This window comes from Malaclemys terrapin, chromosome 6, assembly GCF_027887155.1.
Source record: "Malaclemys terrapin pileata isolate rMalTer1 chromosome 6, rMalTer1.hap1, whole genome shotgun sequence".
Taxonomy (NCBI): domain Eukaryota; kingdom Metazoa; phylum Chordata; order Testudines; family Emydidae; genus Malaclemys; species Malaclemys terrapin.
Window position 1 is genome coordinate 101,688,223 of NC_071510.1, and position 18,582 is coordinate 101,706,804.

Consider the following 18,582-nt stretch of genomic DNA (forward strand, 5'->3'; position numbering starts at 1 on the left):
GTTATAGCACCCCCTATAACTTTCATATTGTAGCCTTAACTACATTAAAATATCCTTTAAATAATCCACTAATAATGAAGAGATTCATTAGAAATATCCTGACAAGCTGACCAAGGTTGGATTGCCCATACCAGAGAATCACATAAGGGGAAGGTGGGTTTAAGTCAAACTTATTTTCTCATTCCTTGGGCGGCAATGGCTGAAATTACGCACATGAATTCTGGGAATGAGGAAAGATTTGATTCACTGCACCATTACATCCTAGATTCTTACTGTTTGCCCTGATGAAATGAAAATGTAAATGTATTTGAGTCACGAAGGTGTGAGTAGAAATTGAATTTTACCCAAATTCCAAGAGAATTGTCAGTTTTCCAGTTGTCTTGGGATTGACACTCACCACAGCAGCTTGCAGATGTATATCATCTTTCCCAAGAGTGACCAGCCTGGGAGAAAATCCTCTGTAGGGTGTGTTGGATGTAGAGGATAAGAAAGTATATAGGCTGAGGACTTTGTGTCTCTGAAAATGGGAGCATACATGATTTTACAAAAGCCTAGTAATCTATACAACCTGTGCAGCATTCTCACTCCTGGGGCATTAGCTCCTTAGCTTGAGACTGGTAGAATTCTTGGCTCTTAAGGTTTTTGATTGTTTAGAGCAGCAGTGGTGTGTCATAGAACACAACCCAGGCCCCCTTCTGACCATTGCGCATCACCACTACTAGAGTATAAATGCACACTCTAAAGGATTCAGTCATTTCCTTCAACTGTGTGGGAAGTGAAGCTTCCAGAAGGATAGGTCTATTCCTGATGACCCACATATAGGTCCATGGATATCCTCAGTGCTTAATTTATGCCAGGGCAAGTCGGGGCTGAGTCCTGGCACTTCTAGGCCTGGCAGTTTGTAGTCCCGGCACCTCTGAGCATGCTGCTTCAGTTATAAAAGTAAAAAAAAAAAAATTGCTTGAGCCCTGGCACCTCTTTCTTTGCAAATTAAGTATTGGATATACTTCATAATACAGGTGTATCCATGACTGTGTAGTTTCACTGTAATTATACTATGGTTCTCATTTTTGATACCTATATTGTGCCCAACTCACATAAACATAACTTAAACACTAAATTATTTATAATCACTTCTTCGGCCTCCTAATTAATACACATATTTTGGAATTCTGGTATATTAAGTGGCAGTTAAACTAATTTCTTTGAAGTTATACTTTCTGATATATGTACTTATCACAGAATCCTACAGTCAGAGGCTTAAATGTATGGCTGAATTGCTGTATTTTGAAGCAAACCCTTATTCTGGTGTAATTCCTGTTTGAGTTGTGTGCTTACAGCTGCAATTGGACTCTAATATCCTATTCTTCTGCACTGGAAATGGAGTACTTTAACTGCCATTTCACTGCATTCTGGTGTAATTACATATACTTTTTAGGAAAATAGTTCCATTTAGTCTATATTTACATGGCTCTGCATATATAAAGAAAAAATACATAACACAAGAAGGCCAGAAGTATGTCCGAGCGTATGTAACTCCCTTGGAAGAAAACAAGTGGATGAGACTTTTGGACATGTTAGTGTTTATCTATATTCAACCGTACAACGTACTGAACTGTTCTGTCTGAGAAACAGTATGTGGGAACTACGGGGAACATAGACTGTAACTAGTTTCCAGAAATCTTCACATTTTAGCTACACTATAATTAATATACCTCACCATGAAGTGTAGTTAAGTCTTAAAGAAAAAAACAAACAAAAAAAACAGAGTGCAAGAGAAGCGGGGTGGGGGTGGGGGGTAACCTCCAAATAAGGGAGGCAGGGATGTGAGAGAGAAACCTGCAGGATGATACTTCCAGAGAAGCAGAATCACAAATAATTTCCCCTTTTGTTCTTGCTTTGGTAATCCCTATAGACAGGCCATCTGCTGAACTAGTAAATGGACCACAGTCTGGCTCAATACATAGACACCCCAGGACCTTCTCCACTCTTTTGCCACTTGCTGACACATTGCCTACCTTCCAGAACTTCCCCTTACTCTCTCATTGGCCTGTCAACCAGCTCTCTGCAGACTACAAAGATAAATCCATACTGGCACAGAAGAAGAATTGGGTAACCTTAATGTCTTTTTCCCTTTTTCATGCACCTCCCCCGATGTACAACAAAACCATCCTCTATGTGCCTGAGTTGTTCCTCTCATCTATCCCAGTAGGATAAATTTGATCCCCCCCAAAAGATGAAAGCACAGAAAAAGGGAGGGAAAATAGTTCATATAGTATAGATAAGTGGCTGATGAATGAAAAATGCACAAATAAATTTAAACAAGAAAATATAGGAATAAGGAAAAATGGGGGAAAAGGATAACAAAAAAGATAAACTATGGTAAAATGGAAAACTAAAATTAAAAAACACGATTGCATTTAATATATATATAGAGAGAGAATTAAACAAAAGGAGCAGAGAGGCAAAAAACACAAAATATAGATTTTAAAACTGATTCTCCAGCATTTTATCCACAAGCAAATATATTTTTCCTCTCAATCTAAGTACACTTTGAAATCTAAAACTTTGCTAATAAATTTAACATCTTTATTCAAACTATGTGGTTCACCTTGCATTGGGAAGAGGTGAATTTTAAATCAAGTAGTGTATTGTAAAAGCTTCTCATTTGTTTAATGTGTTTTTATCTCTTATGATCATATCATTCCAGATTCAATTAGCTCAATGGTGACTCCTGGGTTTTCTTCAGATTTACTGCAATAGGTTTCTCTTTCTCTGGCATATCTGATATGCCGAGGAGTTACCTCATGTCATTTCACTCAGAGAGAGATGGCAATGCTAATTTCCTGGGGAGGAAATCTTTGTCTGCTGCTTTATTAGTAATGTGACTCCACTTTATCTTACAGGTGTTTTTCACTGTGGGGTTAGAATCCATCTCAATCTGATAAGGTATCCCTAATCAGAGGAAATTAGTCCTGTACTCACAGAAAGGATAAACTGCCATATGTCTTGACTTTTCACAGTGATTGGTAAACCCCAAGAGGCCATGTACATGGCATATTTAATTCTGAAGAAAACAAAGAAAGTATTTATGAAGCAGTTACAGTTTTCTAATAAACAGGTCATTAGTATCAAGTTATTAGGTTTTTTTGTTTAATATAAGGGGAAAAATTGTATAAGATTGCAAACAAATAATTCTATAAATGTAGGTATTCTTGATCTTTGTGTGTGTGTGTGTGTGTGTGTGTGTGTGCAATCATTTGTAAGAGTGTTAAATTCAGAAATCACCATACATGGGGGAAAATGAGTTGAAAACCCATTCCCCCTCTTGCCACAGCCCTGAATTGATGATAAACTTTTTCTGTTAGCTCACCATTTAAGTACTCCTATTTTCCAACACTTTTAGGAGCTCTAAGGAACAGTAACCCGAGTAGCATTGGCTCCACCTCTATGGAAGTTGCTGTGATTGCTGTTTGTGTTTGCAATCATTTGAAAAAGTTGTTGTTTGTGTTGCCTGAAGAGAACTGCTTCACCTGCCTTTTAGTCAAGTGACCAATATGTATGAGGTGCAACTCTGCCCTCTAATAGCTAGAATGCATGATGTGCTCAAGTGTTTGTGATCAACCTACTAATAATCCTCTAGAGACTGGCTCAAGAAGACAGTAGAAGTCTTACTAGTACAATAGCTAACAGAAATTCTTCTTTGCTCAGGTGGTATTGGCCCGTGTTTCTGAAGCCAAACATTTCAAGCTATATTTACTGATGTGTGAAAGCTGGCATGAACTTGAAACTTTGTTGGTTTTATTTATCTTTTGGCTTGTGATGGCTGGCGCTTGAGTGGAGTTCATGAAACTGCCCAGGTGTGTCAGACAGAGCTTTAATGGAAGCTTTTGGGTACTCCCAAGATTCACCTCAGTTTAATGAATCACAGAGATTTGGAAGGAAAGTATCCAAAACTGACTGGGGAAGCTTTGCTAAAATGCAGGCCAATGCCTCCCAGTAGGTTCCACACAAACCAGTCCACCCTCATATTCACCATGGTTTGGGATTTATTGTCAAGCCTTGCACTCCACTAGTTTTCTCTTCAATGCCACACGTGTACAGTCCAGTGGATGTACTCTCTGTATGTGTACAATTAGTATGTACAAGTGCACATTTCTTTATTCATATTTTTAATTTATAAAATATGCCTCGTATAATGTTTTTGGGCACAGGTAACAAACTTAACATGTATGACATTTGAAAACAAAACATTCACATGCTCTTCTCACCCAAAATAAACCAATCTACTACACAGTCAAAAGTCTGAGAAAAGAAATGGATTTTCCACCATACCTTGAAGATTAATATAGTTGGGCTCTTGGAAGCAAATATCAGATGCCACTGCCCCTTAGCAGCTGATTTATAGAAGATAGAATCATTGTTACTACTGATAGCTGAAGTAAAATATTCATAATGCTCAGTATTGCTTAGCTGATACATTATATATACAACTATGGATTTGTTACAGGAAGCAGTTTCAGTTTTAAAACAGATGATTTTTCCAAACACAATTTGTTTTATCCTTTAGAGTAGCTACAAAATGCCACTACAATTTAATCTAACCTAACAACAATATATAAAGAAATAGGAAATAAACAGTATTTTCTTATGGAATAAATAGCCCTATTCACTTTACCTTTCCATAACAGCACAGTCTGGAAAAAATGAATACAATTAATTTTTTTAAAATGGCAAACGCCAGAAATATTTGTCCTTTTAAAATTCCAGTGGAGCATGGCCACTCTGAAATGGGCTGTAAATGTAACTTTAAAAAAAAAAGTTAAATCCATTCTGCATAAAGCAATTATTCAAGCTGTCAGCAGGAGTAACGTTTACTAACACAGGAAAGCATAAAAAGGCTAATGTGGTCATGGAAAATATAGAGTAAGCTATGTGTAAATTAAGACACACCTCGTAGCAGCCCTACATGCTCATGTTTGCCATGGTAGATGCTCAAATTCAGAGCACATTGCTCAGAAGCTGTTGGAAAATAGAGTAGTTAGCTATCTGAGCAGGGGCGCTGGAACAATTTGTATAGTGGGGGTACTGAGAGCCACTGAACCAAACTGTAAACCCTGTGTGTAATGGAAAGGACTTCAAGCCAGGGGGTGCAACAGCATTCCTAGTTCCAGCACCTATGTATCTGACAGGAAAGTAGTTATCTGAGAGGACCATACTTTATGTACCATTTGACCTGCCTTTATTTCCAAAAAACCTGTTTACCTGCTTTAGGAAATAGAGCTCTAAGTATTTTTATTCTATATACTTTCATTGACTTTAAGAATAATATTTCCCACATGGAGATTTATTAAGAAAAAGTTGATGTACTGTACTTTCTAACTGGTTCTATTTAAAGACATACCCATGGTTCAATTTAAAGCTTCTTAGGCTAGTAAATCACATTCTAATGCCTCTTTCATCAGGTTGTGCCCTAAATATTCCAAGACCCATACCTTAAATATGTCCCCTGCCTTTGAAGGGCTTAATCAAAAGACATTAGTGTCAACATTTGCAACCCTAGGTGCCTTAAGTTAGGCACCTAAATAAGTGGTCTGATTTTCAGAGGTGTTGAGCCTCTGGAATGTCTCAGGAAAACAGGCAGACTGTTGAGATGCTTGTCTCTGAATTTAGGCAACTTTAGGTGCCCAAGTTTGAAACTGTTGGGCTTCTTTTATAATGGAGATGGGCCTGTGCACTAGGGCTGAGCTCCAGATCTGAACTTTCCTTGTTTACAGTGTTCTGATCTGTGCTTTTTCTTTCAGTTCATTATATATCAAAAGGAGCTAGTTGTAAAGTTTGGATCTAGCTTGCAGCTAGGATTGTGGTTCAGTCCCATCACAGTTTTCCTTGATTCCCCACACTACATGGGTTACATGTGATTCAGATGTCTCTTTACAGTGTTCCTACCCCTTCAACTCACCCACTGATGCACACTCCTGAAGAACCTATTACCTTCCAATGGTCTTGTGCAGCGGCAGATAATATGTCCCAGGGATACCATCCGAGCACGTTCCAGATGTTCAGTGATATGCAGGCAAGGTGAAAAGGAGACTTTTCTGAGGCTGCTGAACAGCAAGCCTTTTGCTGAACAGTGTTAGCTTTGAACAGTATTGCAAACTGAAAAAAAATGACAAGTTGGCATTAGTAACTTTGAGCAGGTAACGGCAACCTCTTAACTCATTGACGGGAGATCTCCTCCTTGCTGGAAGAATAAAACAATGAATGTACAGCAACTTTTGTCAATTAGGATCAGGTCTCAGTACTTCTGCTGTTAAGAAAGGCTGGTATTGAAGATTTACGTGTTGAAATGGTTGGATTTGTGGAGTAGTTAATTGTTAATCAGCATGCAGGCACCTGCAGATTCTTCTCTTTGAAATGCTACACACTTCCAATCTGTGGAAGCGTATATGTATGTATATGTAAATATATATAATATTTTTTTTCCTGAATAGAGTTATGAGATGTCAACTTTACCTTGTCCCTTTGTTCTAGAAGATAGCAGCACAGTTAATTATTTACTGTAGAATTCCAGTCTGAAAAGTACAGTACCTCTCCTAGCCAAGGATGTAATAAGTTGCAGTGGGAGGTCTGCAGCCTTAAACAGCCATCACACCATATTTTGTGAGTGGAAATGTTAGGAACACTGACAGTACTAAATTCTACAAGTCACTTAACATAGTAAGAACAGCTGCAATAGCCGGGCCATCACACAGAGCCCAGCATGTTGCTCTGTGCTCAACCCCTGTGGCACATTATTGGATGAACTTTCTCTGACTGTGAGCAATTTTTGCACTTTGGAACATACTGATGTAAGCTACGGCTTGTGTCATTGATTTGAACTTAATCTGCGTGTTGCATCTTTATTGTATTGCCATGATTCATTTAAAAGCAAACGTTTTTGAGCATGGCTGGCTGGCTTTCACGATAGGGTAGGCAGCGAGGAAGGGAAAACACTTCAATGCAGCTTTTTTGGCTTATGTCTTGAAGGGAAAATGGCTAAAAACATTAGTCTCCCTGCTATTCAGAGTTTTGACTCTTTTAGCTGTGGGGGCTGGATTCATGATCCCATCTACTGTTTCCTGTCCAGCATTTAGTTGGTACATTATGTTCCATGTCTCTTTCCATTAGCTGAGACCTATATGATGTCAACTGAGAAAAACAGTAGCTGTATGTTACAAAATCCTTGCAGTGGTGTGACAATGGACATGGTATAGGGGGCCTTTTACTTTGTTCTATTGTACATTTTGCCATTGTATTTCATGCCTGAAGCTCAGCTGCAGTGAAAGAAAAAGGTTTATCTATAGATCATCTGGGGTTTTAAAATTTTTCTTTGAAATGTTTGATAAGGGAGTACTTGATAGATAGTAAACTCTGACATTCTTTTCAGTTTACCAAATGTAGGACAAAAAAACCACGTAAGGGACCCAACCACAGCTCAGATACTTTACTTCAGAAAAAACCTTACAAATGTCAAAATAATCTACTGTTAAATGTGAAGTTTTCTGTAACTTTCATGTCACAGATAAAGCACTTCAACCGAGGGTAACATACAGTTAAAGAAAGTCAGTCATCTCATGTTTCTGAGGGATGCAGGCAGGTTTGGGTTTAGAATGGGGAGCTGGTGTCTTGTGATTTGGGAGTGGGGAACAGTAGGAAGTCCCACTTGTGCTCTGGTAAAAAAGAGAGTGTCCAAGTGATAAGTGGATTGTATTTTGACAGGGCATTTATAAACACCAGGATCAAAACACAACAGCAAATAAAGTTCATGTCCTGTTTGTTTTATACCCCTAACATTTAACACTGATATTTTGTATGCAGTAAGGGCTTGTCTACATGCTGCATTAGTCTGTACCTGAGGAGTGTAATTTTTAGTCCGCATTATCATGTCGCATACTAATTAACTTAGGTGGATCCTGCTGGTGTGCAATAAAAGTTCCCTAGAGCACGTTAATTTACTACTGTTTGAAATAATAATATGCAAAGGGGAACGTTTAGTGCACACCACCAGGGTCCACATGGGCCAGTTAGTGCAGACTAAAATGTACACCCCTCTGGTGGTGACTAAAGCATAATGTAGACAAGCCCTAAAATAGTAATCAGTCAAGTGGCTTCTACTTTTGAGAATCCCTGGTAATGTATGTACAAGCCAACAGTGAAAATAATAGTGCGGGCAAAACTTTCAAGTCTGCCTGCCTAAGCTGCACTGACAACATTTGTGAGTGCCCCCACAGTGTGCGGAAACCCATATTTGAATACTCAGAAAGGCACTGCATGCACAAAACAGGTAGTTACACATATGACACTTATCGAAGAAAATGTGAGGTCTGCATATTCAACCAAGCAAATGCATAGACTAAACACACACCTCACCTCCTTCACTGCAGAAGAATAGAATCCAATTTCATTTGGGATCTAATGGTCACTAAAATATAAAAAGAAATATGGATTATCATGCCGGTGTAATTTAAAGTATCATCAGGGCTTAAATTCTTATAAAAACTCCAGAGGGGTTGAAAATATTTACCAGAGTTCTGCTCTGGACAGCTCCTGCTGAATTTAAGCTCTGAGTATCATTGAGAAGCACCAATAACAATTAATGCTTTCCATGCTGATTGATCCCAGAGTATTTTACGAATTGTATTATAGGAGGAAAGCACAGCAACAATGTCTGTAGTTGGGATTACATGAGGATTTCCATTCTCGATCATTCTTTTCTCTTCCAGGATGATATTTGGCAGGTTATTCGTATAATGGATCTGGGTCATTTCCTCTGTATTGCATTCAAACACATGCTATAGTACATATATATTTCTTTAAAAACTGGGATGATTGACAAACACCATATAACAAAACCTGCTAAACCCTCTGCATCACTTTTAACGCTATGCATCTGAAATTTTATTTAATATTGTATACTAGTATATTGAATTATTTCTGAAATAGTATCAGAGCATATAATGAACATGAAATCAAAAGTCCAGAGCTTCCTGATGTCAATCAGTCCATCTCCATTTGAGCTATGCTGAATTAAACCGGCTGAAGACATAACCATAAAGCCTATGCACTAGAAGGCATGGTTAAGATTGTCTCTGCAGCTCTAACATTGCCATTTCCTGATTGTTTGTGACTTTAATGTACCTTTAATGTAGTGTATATTTATGGAATATAAAATAGCAATGGAATGCATTAGAATATTAAAACATTACTTTCATGTAATATATACATTACAGTTCTACACTATATTAAAAACAACATAGCGTTCAAACAATCTTGTTATCCTCTCACAATTTGCTTGGGAGAATAGTCATGATCAGAAGAGATCCTTTTAGTACCTGACCTTTCTAACTGCCTGTTTGTAATATTTCTTGTTTTACTTGGTGTAAGGAGGTAGAATTCCTGGCCTGCTTCAAATGGAATATATGCCCATGATTTATAATCCAAATAAATTCCTTTCCTGGAGTTTGGTTTTATTGGTAACTCATTGCAGTAATATAACATAATCCTAAACCTAAATTTTCTCTCCATGCTTGGCTGTTCCTAGTGTTGTATGTTCCTAGGGTTTCCCTGCAGGGCCTCTTCAGTCCGAGCCCGTAATTTCTTCTACTCAGGAGAGACTCTACCCTCCTTATATCCTGATTGGAGCTCATGGGAATCATTGTGAGATAGCAGTAATTATATTGTATCTTTGTATAGGTCTCTAGCCCCAATCTTAAAGTAGCTCATCAGAGAAGCCTTGTTCCTGCGCAAGGTCCTAGAAACTTTCACCCCATGTTGCTAAATAATCCAGAAGCAGACAATAACGGATCTGCATGTAAAAAAGAGAGACAAAGGTCTACTTTTCCTTTTAAAACTGGAGACGGTCATGAGAGCCGAATGTGAAAATGTGAAATACAGACTAAGAATGAACAATAGTAGAACTGAATCTCTGAGGAAGCAGAAAACAACTGAATTTCTGATGTGACAGCATTTTAAAGAATTAAATCTGGAATAGATTGTGGTTGATTCAAAGAAAGGGCTCCCATAGCATTAACTCAAACTTCATCTGAAGGGGTTACGCATTTGTCCATGACTGTTTTTTTTCTTGTGTCTTTAGTAAGAAGCCATTCTTAACTGTACAGTATTTGTAAAAGTAGTGGACAAATGAAGATTTAAGAACAGTTAGCTGTCTAGTTGCTATGGAAACCAACAGTAATAGACACTGATTGCTGAACACAGTAAAGTAGAAACAGAATGTACCATTTTAAAAGGGGTACCTCTAGAAAACATAAAAGTAAATTAGCCACCGGAAATAACCAATTTATGTAAAATTTATTGTCCATGTAAAATGCTTTCTATGCATAAAGCATGTTTTATGGGTGGCAAAGTGCTAAAAGGACACTTTCACCTTTTTGAAGAAGGTTTATAAATAATGTATCTCTTCAGTTGAGATTATGTGTGCACACATGTGTATATCCATTGTATAGTAGCAAACAGATAGTGTCCTTTATTCTAGATGCTGATAATAGCCTACAATTTCATCTACATTGGGCACAGTGAAATGGTTTGAATATTTTGCTAGATCACAGAGAACTGACAAAATCATGTTAACTATTGCATAGGGTACTGGATCAATCAGTTACAGTGGTAAAGCTAGTATGAAATACACAGATTACTTATTTACTCATAGGCAGAAACAAATGATACTTTTAAAGCCCTACAAATTATGATTCTCCAGTATCACAGTGCAGTAAACTTTCATTTCTTAACAGTTGGCACATTCAGAATGTCACTACATATTCAGAAAAACAAAACTTGGGTTTGTTGCTTTTTTCTTTCTGTTGTATTCCTACACAGAAATAAGAGAATCTGGGAGGACTCAAATAAGGACGATTCATCTGGTGATCCAGATGATCTTATTTTAAAAGATGGTTATGACTTAACTCTAGGATCTGTCCATAATGGGCCAACATGTATTTTAAATTTTTTTGCAAGAGACAATTGTCCCTTAAATTGGATCTAGAGAGTCACTTAGCCTCAGATCCTCAAAGGTACTTAGGCTCCTAACTCCCATTGAAATCAGTGGGAGTTAGGTGCCTTAATACCTTTGAGAACCTGGGCCCAACTGGACATTAGAGAGTTCTCTACACACCCTGGTGAATTTGAGTCTTTCTGTAGATCTTTGCAAATATTAACTAATTAATTAACAGCTAATCCAATTAATTATTATTATTATTATTATATTTTAATAATTAATTAATTAAAATATATTACCTCACCCACCTTGTCTTTCTCATATTCTGGGACAACATGGCTACAACAACACTGCCAACAACTAATTACTTGTCAGAACACTTACTGTATAGGTCTGAAGCATAATAGCTCCATGTCTGGGAAACTAAGACAGAAAGATTAGGGCAGATTTTTCAAATTTGGCACTGAAGTTAGGCCCTACATGGTAACATTTTCAAAAGAGCTCAGCTCCTATTTGGGCACCAAAATAAAGAGCCAGTGTTTCAAGAGAGCTCGGCATTTTGGGTGAAGAACAATTTTGAAAAATCAGATTCTTATTTAGGTGTCTAAAGTGGAGCAAAGCACTTCTGAAAATCTATTCCCACTTTCATATGTAGAAACCTCAGTAAGTGACCTGATGGCAGAGGTATTAAGCTCCGCTCACTTCAGTGGACTTCTGTGACTGAGAGCAGAAGGTGGTCCTGTGCTCAGTTTCCCAGACTGCTTATGACAATGCATGCATGTGGTTTAGCTGGCAACTGTGGTGTCTTTACACATGCAGTCCTGGCTCTTTACAAAGCCTCACTAAAATCAATGGAGTATTTGTCAAGAAAAGGTGAAAGCAGCCAGAGCTAATAAATAAAAAATAGTCAGTGAAAAGCAGCCCATCGAAAGCCAAATGGGCTGGATGCCATCTAGTCTGAGGGAAGGTAGAAGCCAAGGACAGTAACTTCCATAAGAGAACTCCAGTGATTCAATATCAGGGAGACAAACTTACCTATCCTTTAATAGCAGCCAGGCTTAATTAATCAGAAGTAACTATCTTCAGGATAGATCCATGCTAACAGCCCTGACTTACGCTAGCAAAAATTGCTATATATGCGCAGTGAACCCAGATTAGGAAAACAATATCCCATCTGCTCTCTGGCTGCCCTGACCACACAGCCCTCCCCAACTCTAGGGATGCACACCTTCCTTCCTTCCTCCTTTCTGTGTAATTCACACAGTGTTTGGATCTGAATGGGACCTGGCACATGGTCTTGTTTCCACAGAGTTCTCTTAAATACCCAAAGCTTATTGATCCTGGTTGGAATGGAATACAAAGTGCAGCCTTGGCATCAATATTATGACTAGGATGGGTGAGCGTATTTTGTCTGTTTGCAAACCTGCTTGAACACTGGGGCTCAAAATGAAGAACACAAATCAAGGCCTTTGAAGTTCGTGATTCACTTAGACCTGGCAAAATGCCAGTTCCCAGCTGCTGCTAACAGCAGCAGCAGTCCTGAGCTAGTAGTGCATAAATGACAAAAGTAGGGGGAAGGAGAAAGAACATCATTTTTGCCACTAGAGGAGAGAAATAAGAGATGGGTGACCATATGTTCCATTTTAGCCAGGACAGTCCCTTTTTAAAGCCCTATTCCAACTGGCCTGACTTTTTTGGCAAAAGCCCGCTTTTGTCAAAAAAGTCAGATGCAGAGGGTGAGCAGTGATGCCAGCCCCATGCAGGGCGGGAAGGCAGGGCATGGGCAGGGAGCAGGCAGGGCTTCAGCGAGCAGTGATGCCAATCTCGCCTGGGGGAGGAGGGCTCAGATGAGCAGCTCAGGTCAGCCCCACATGGGGGAGGCAAGGGCTAGCCCGAGGCAGTGTCCTGTTTTCCCTTTGGGAAATATAGTCACCCTAAATAAGAGGATCTCTTACCTTGTCCCCTTGTAGGGAGGAGGAGAAGGAATAGCCTCTATCAGCTCCCTCAGCCCCTTCATTGTTCCTGGAGGTTTGAGAATGAAGATGGCAGCCCCTCTTAGCCCTAGACTTCATCTTTTCCCCAGCAAACCTCAGGCTACCTGCCCTTACCTGTCATATCTCTTGGAGATGCGGAATGCCTCTCCATTTTCTGTTTATGGCTGGAAAGAAGCCCATTGCCCCACTCCAAGGAAGGCTGTTCTAGGGCTGGTGGCTTGCTGTTCTACCCTGTGGCAGCTGGTAGACAGGAAAACACCCCTCCCACTCCACTGAACTGTACCATTTGGTGCCATGGGCCACCAATGCCCATGTTGCACTGGCCTACAAGATAACCCAGCAAAATGCAGGGAAAAGCTTGTCCAGACTTCTTAGGCTCTGGGGAAAGCCCATTTCCAAGCAGGACCTGGTGTTTCTCATACCCTGGTGCTCTATCACTGTCTCATAGCATTCAAAGAGTCAATGTACGTTTTCTAGTCTCACTACTGTCTGACAATGTCAAGGGTTTGTGGTGAGCTGCCTTGGGGGGTATTCAGGTGCCAGGCACTAACATACAACTTCTTTTTGGAGCAGCAGTGAAGAGTGCTGAAGAATGTGTTGCCCTAATACCCTGAAGAGGAAGGCTGGGTCAGAAGCCCATCACGCAGCTGTTAGCACTCACTTCCCCCCACCCCCCATCTCCTAAGAAGACTCATAAGGGCAGAATGTTTACAATTTTAGCTTTTAAAGTTTCTGACATACAACAACATTTTTTCTGGTTTCTATTTTTTTCATAGTTTTACAGTCAGTTGTAATTAATTCTCATCCATGCCCAATCACATGCTAGAAGATTGCTTTTTAGTTTGAAAAAATATGTGATCCTGCTAGTTGATAAATCTGCTGGAAGCACCATGTGACAGTAATAGTTTCACTCCACATAACAAAACATTATCCACAAGGTTTAATTTTATTATTGCTGTTAGTTTCTGCAAAGAATGCCTAATAAGAAAGGTCAAGGTATCGTCAAAGCATAGACAGATTTTTGCTGAATGACATAAAACTGTCAGAGATGCTGAGCTTTGATGTTCCATTAAGTGATCAATGTAGATTACTGACTTTTGGCTAAATGCTGCTCAACTGTATAAGGTCAATATTTGTTAGTTCATTGGTAGAATAATTAATCAATCAATACAGGATGCCTGAAGACAGGAAAAATTATTGCCAGGCCTGTATTTCTGGCTTTGGTAACTAAAATTATTTCACAACATCTTTAGAGCATTATTAACTCCCTCTGTGCAGAATTTATTTGTGGCCATTACATTTCTCGTGGAAGGAGGAAAAAAAAAATACCCAAGTGAAGAGCACTTCTTGTAACCTTGAGCTCACTGGAAAGAAAAGCCTGTAACAAGCAAAGTGCATCATCATTAGTTCTTCCCTTTCACATCATCACACTCAGCTTGGAAAATAATTACATGCAATTTTTCTATTTTACAGTTGGGCCACATGACACAATGTTCTTTCTGCAGAGTTGTTCTGCCATTCGTCTCATTTTGTCTTTTATTGTAGTCTATCGCATCTACAGTAACCTCTCAAACACGTCAGTTGTCAGATATGATACAGCACCGAGCACAGTGAGACCCTGAACCTTGATTGGGGCCACTTGCAATACAAATAAATAACAGCAACAACAATAATAATAATAACAATAAAAACGGCAACATAATAATGACTGCACTTCGGTAATCATCTGCTGCATTTTCTGGGTATAGGGTAACTTGGCATGAAACTTTGCAGTCCCACTAGTACTTCCCTAATGCACCATAGGTTCCTTCAACTGACATGAAAGAAATTTGCATGATTCCAATATAGTATTCAAAATTAAGGCTAATATTCCATCCTTCACTTCAAATATCCTAGTTGCTCTGAGACCACGAAAATTAAAAGAAAGAAGTCCTTCAAAACAGGCCATAAAATGGGCATTTGCTTGAGAGATGGTTCTAGTTAAATAAGTATTTAGATGTTTTTAAAAAAGCATCCCATGGAGGTAGGGAAGTGATATCTCAGTTTTACAGATGGGAACTGAAGCACAGAGAAACTAAATGTCTCACAGGAAATATCTAGCAGCACAGGAACTTAAACCAATGTCTCCTAAATCCTAGGCTAGTGCCCTAATCACCGGACTGCCTGCTTTCTGTCAGGGGAGACAAGCCTCTTTTTACTTTGCTAAAATTATTAGAACTATTTTGTGAGCTCTTTGATGCCATGTTAGCAGCACAAAGGGAATTGCAGTTATCTTGAGACAAGAAGGTGCTGGTAAGATAAGGAATTATAGACCTTGATTAATTATTTAATTTTCTCAGTGACAATAAAATTCTAATTTTGTCAAACTTTTTGGTTATGATATTTCCTCATGTGTCTCATGATGAGACACAGACCCCATAGAGACTAAGCTGAAAAGACCAAATTCTCAGCTGGTGTAAATCACTGTAGCTAGAGCTAAGCTAACTTACTAGCGCAGGATCTATATTTTATTGTGCTACAATGAGGTTTGTAATATTTTACTACAACATTATTTATACAGTATCCATTAGTGGCTCAAGTACATGAAAAATCCATTGATAGTCAGTGTACAAAAATATTTGTATCTGTTTGGATTTAAAATTAGCTGATCCCAGATTTAAAATAATCTAGATACCACAAGAATAGAGTCAATGTATTGTGGTAGGAGTCTAAGGTATTCTAAAGGCAGCACCATAACTGTGCTTTAAACTGGCCAAATATTTTAATGCATTAACATGCATTTGTTATTCTCGTTTGGGGGAATTTTTTTGAATTGTATTAATTATTTTTTTAGCCATACAAAGAATACATAAAATATCTGTACTCATTAAAACAATAAACACATTGTGTGTGTGTGTGTGTGTGTGTATATATCTATACACACACACACACACACACATAATATATATATATATATATATATATATATATATATATATATATATATAATAACCCTCCTCCCCAAAAGCAAAAGAGACAGTGGAACGTTATGTATTGATCAATTGCAGCATATTTTCACTTTAGGGAAAGAATCAGATTTTTGAGTATATAACTGGAAGTTTCACAGGGACAATAACTATTATAATTTCCATTTATTATGTATTTGAACAGTGCCAGTAATATGCATAGAAAAGAACAGAGTGAGAACTGTGCCCAGCAAGTAGCATGGGCCCTGCCTACAAGGACCTAGCTTTTTTCTCTGTTTTTTTTTTTTTTAATGTTCTATGAAAGCAGCTTCTAGTCCAAGATCTGAAAGTAAAATTGTTCAAAAAATGAAAACAAAATGTGCTGCCACACCCTCTCCAGTTGGGCGTAAACTGCACCATACTAACACCGGATTTTCAGTTTCTGAATACTGCCAAATAATAGTTTCCCAAAATATTAGCCATGTTGCTTAGTTTCTGGAATATCCATGTCTAGTTAGCTGAATGTGCCTTTCTTTTTGAATCCTGTGGTCACACTAGAATTCTGTGTGCTTTGCACTATCATGTATTCATTCATTTGAGTTGACTTATAGTGTCAGAGGGTCCTAAGCATTATCAGAAGGGGAAAGAAGCACTTAAGTGAAGTTTCTTAGGCACTATCTTTCATTGGGCTACACTGGGTTATTGTGCCATAGCAAGTTATGTCATCTCACAACTAATGTATCATGACAGAAATGAGGCAATGAGGACATGAAGTTCCACAGCACTTAGCCCTAGCTAATGTGTACAAATCAGTTAAAAATAGAATGGTGCTAAAATATTATTTGTAGCTTAACAACTTTAATTGGATTTTCATTCGGGGTTTTGACAGAGCTGGTTTTAGGATTTTTACCCCTACAGAAAAAAAGCTTCAGGATTGCACTCTACTTCAAAGGAAAGATGTCAATAGCGGCACATCCTCTTTAAGTTGCAGCATTAAGTAGAGATAGATAATGCCTCTGACATACAAGCACAAGAAACCCTGCTTTGTGCGAGCAGCAATTTCTTTAAATGTCAGAACACTGAGCGGTGATTTTTTGTTTTTTAATGGGAGAGCAGCAAACTGCAATGTCCTTGCTCCTGTGATGACTCCTTCTGTCATGGTGTTTATGGAAAAGAATGCTGTGCATTATTGTTGTTGTTTTTTATTGTGGTAGTTCCCAATAAGGATCCAGGACCCCTTGTGCTAGGCGCTGTACAAATACACAGGAAAACTTGTTTCCTAATACAGCCCCAGAAGGAGTTTGCAATCTACGTTTTTCAATATGCCCCATACAGCTACTAGTATCCATAAAGACTGGATTAGGGATGAGAATATAAGTGTACAACATAACAATCTTTTATATATTATCCATTTGCACATTATTACAAATGCCACTAACACTGTTGGAGAGCTGTGGCAAATAGGAACACATTATTTACTCCAAAGTGTGCACATTCTCTGGCTATAAGCTAGTATAATATAGGGTGATAAAGGACAGCATCTTTAGGGAATCACATTACTGAGAGAAAGGGCTTCTTCAAGAAACGTGCAGGTTTCTGGCAGATTTGAGAATCTCTGAAGGAATGCGTTTGAGAGTTTTACATTATTTAGCCTGTGTCCCCATTCGGAGAGATGCAGCATATTCTTGTCACCTTATTGTTCAAGAGGAGGAACATTTCACCTTCAAGTATCTGTCACTCTTTTAAACATTTTCAGATAGAGTTCCCCCTTCATAACACTCATAACAATTACCTTTCCCAGACCTGAAGAAGAGCTCTGTGTATCTTGAAAGCTTGTATCTCTCACCATCTGAAGTTGGTTCAGTAAAATATATTACCTCACCAACATTGTCTCCATAACAATTAAGGCATTTAGGGCAATTCCTTTGCCTAATAGGAGTCATTGCTGAAGAATTTCCTCCACCTCTGTGAGTTCTTGGCATTAGTGATCTACTTTGGCTGAGAGCCCTCACCTAAGGATAACTACAACTTGTCTTTCTCAGGGCAACATTCTCCCATGAGAAATGATTTATGAGTGAGGGAATAAAAACCCAGAGGAAAATAACTGAAATGCAAGTCATTGAGAATTTCAGTCCTGATGATCAAGAATTTCCTGCTTGTATGTCTTTTGTGTTTATTTGTTAGTTTTTTAAGAAAAACCTTGGGGGATTTTGACTAGCATCTATAGCTGTATGTTGAATCTTGAGACCTGTGAGGACTTCAATGAATCCCAAGTGGATATCAGTTTGTGATTAAAGATTAAAACAGCAAAATGTGTACATTATACAACTGTTTTGTGCAGAAGACCTAGTCACAGTGGCACTAGCAAATTTAACTAAAAGATTGAGTCCCTGGCTGCTTGGATGCTATCTTTAGCATTAGCTATGAATTCCATTCAGGCATAGCTGGTTGTATGGATGGATGATACTGTTCTAAAAGCAGCAAGTTTAGCAGATAGTTTTTCTAAGGTGGATTGGCCAAGTTGACTTGTGAGTTTGGAAGAAATGAAACAGCAACTAACTTGCTGGATTTGTAGATGATAAAGGCGATATAAAATCACCTTTGCCTCTCACTCTCACCTTTCATAGAGCACAGTTTAGCTGGACCAGAG